We start from the raw sequence: 2519 nt of genomic DNA on the forward strand, positions 1-2519 counted from the left end.
ATAAAGTGATACATTTCGTCGTTACGTAACGATAGATTTAACTGTACGATACAATAAAATTTAAGTAACAATCAAAATAAATATCGTATTTAAAGTAACAATACGATACAATACAATAGGTACCGACCATCCAAAAAAGCAGTAAGAGAAAGTAAAGTTTATTAAAGGCAGATTTTGCTGATGTGATGAGCCCTTAGAAACTTAAGTGATTTGGGTTTGTGCAATTGAAAAAATCTTTAATTAGAATTTTTTGTTTGAGCGATTTTTGCGGCATTAATAGTGGTAGAGAGCTGGGATACTCCCCAAGTTCTTTTATTTAAAAATTTTTTTCCCATTATTATATTTTCTTTTCAAAAAAATAACTCCGTTAAAATATTTAACTTCTTTTAGTTTCAAATATTTTTTTTAAAAAACACACATTAAAATTTAAAGTATAATTACGTGAATAACACGAGGACCAAAATAAGAATAAAGTACTAATTCAGGGACTAAGATTTTTTTCCTTTAAAAATTTCCTAACTTATAGATTCTTCAACTCTGACTTGACAAATAGAACATAGAACTCTAAATTTATTTCTTATGGTCGTCTTAATTTTGTTTAAAAATCTACGGTGCAACAATTTTATGAATAAATTATGTACAAAAATGAAGATGACAAATAATAAAATGAACCATCGTATAGAAGTTGTCTAGAAAAAATCATGGCTCCAAAAAATTTTAAACAAAGAATTCTAATATTTCTAAATCGAAAGATTCTTTTCTTTCAACCCCTACTTATATTTTGACCAAAAGCAAAACCTTTCTTTGAATTTTTAGTCATTCTATTTATTCAAGGAATAAGTGATGGTCCGAAGATTCTTACTCAGGGAATCCTTGATTTGATTTAGGTTAGGTTTTTTTATTGAGTCAATTGACTAGGTTGAGTTAAAGATTTTGAAGTGCATTGCGAAAACTTGGAAACAGACACCTATACTTGCAATATCTGTGTATTATAACTTCTTGTGGGATCCGGAGGTAACCTATCTTATTTTTTATATTACTAATCTCATGATTTATTATGAAAAATAATAATTAGCATAATTATCTTTCATATAACCTAATAGTGTAAATATTCAGTTACATCCATCATTTACAACTTGCCGGCTTCCAAGCGAAACTCTATGCTACTTCAACACAAAGGTCGATGTTTATCATTGAAAGTGGCAATTTTTGTCGGAGCACATGGAAAAAGTGTTTTATTAGTAAAATCGGCCCATTAACACCTATACTTGTCTCAACCAAGGGCGAGGTTTCATATTACCAAGAGAAAGAACATCACTTTTGTACACGATCATAGTATGTCACGTCGTCTCGCCCCTGTTATATCGAAGAGTACCTATGTACTATATTCCGGTTCACTAACAAGAAAGTTAAGTTCTTTTTTTTAATTAAGGAAAATTAAAGAGAACAAAAAAGCTATGCTTCAGAAAAAACAATAGCTGAAGACTCTTCTTCCCTCAAAAATCTTTGTTGCCTAGCAATGAACTGTTGGGTTTTGGATGTGTTTAATTAATATATTAAATACTTAAAAGAGGGTGAATGGGAAATGGAGGGAAATAAAATTTTTGAGTGAAATTTTAAGTTCCCCCCTTGGTAAATGGGCATTGTCCCATATTGGAAGAGGAAGAGGTTTTTTATGGGTATATAAGCAATTTCTCTTCTTCTAGCTCTTAAAGAGTTGAGAAGAAGGCAAGCCTCGCGCCGTCGTCGTCGTCGCTCGCTCGGCTCGGCTTCGGCTTCGGCTTCGGCTTCGGTCAATCGATTGATTGATTAACTTTTTGGACCAAATTTATTTGTTAATAGTAAAATATTAACAGAAATGTTATTAAATATTTGTTTTAATAACAAAATATTAATATTAAATCCAATCCGTTTTTCTGTTTTGGTAACAGAAAAGTAACTACCCTCTTCAATTTTTCCTCTTTATTTTCCCTCTTTATTATTGAGTAAATGACCATTTATGTAATGGCATTTATGCTGTGGGCGTTTTGCATAAACAGCCATTCTGAAGAGTTGCACCTCTTCAGATTTCAGCCTAACTTTGGCTATAAATACAACACAATTCTGCTCAGAATTTCACTACGATTTTCTGAGTTTCTTCACCTTCTTCTGCATACTTTTAGCATCAAACAAAGCAAAAAGTAAGTGTGATTTGCTACCGAACTTTGTGTTCGCTGAAACACTGGGGTTTGAAGTACCACTACACCAGTGTGTAATTCGTTCTATCCTGGGAGGAAATAATCCATAACCTTGGGTACTAGGAGGGGATTAAATTCCTTAAGGAAACACTGTGAATTCAGTAGGCTCGAATTGGTTTATGTCATTTCTGTTTATGTTCATTTCTGTTTATACTCATTTATATTTCCAGAATTATTTTACAAATACAGTCTACTAACAAGCTTAAGGAATTTAATTTGATTTCTGTATTTGTACTTACTGTTTCTGGAAGAGTAAAACCTTTGTGGTTTTGTACTCTATTA

The sequence above is a fragment of the Nicotiana attenuata genome, chromosome 10 (assembly GCF_001879085.1).
Source record: "Nicotiana attenuata strain UT chromosome 10, NIATTr2, whole genome shotgun sequence".
NCBI lineage: Eukaryota > Viridiplantae > Streptophyta > Magnoliopsida > Solanales > Solanaceae > Nicotiana > Nicotiana attenuata.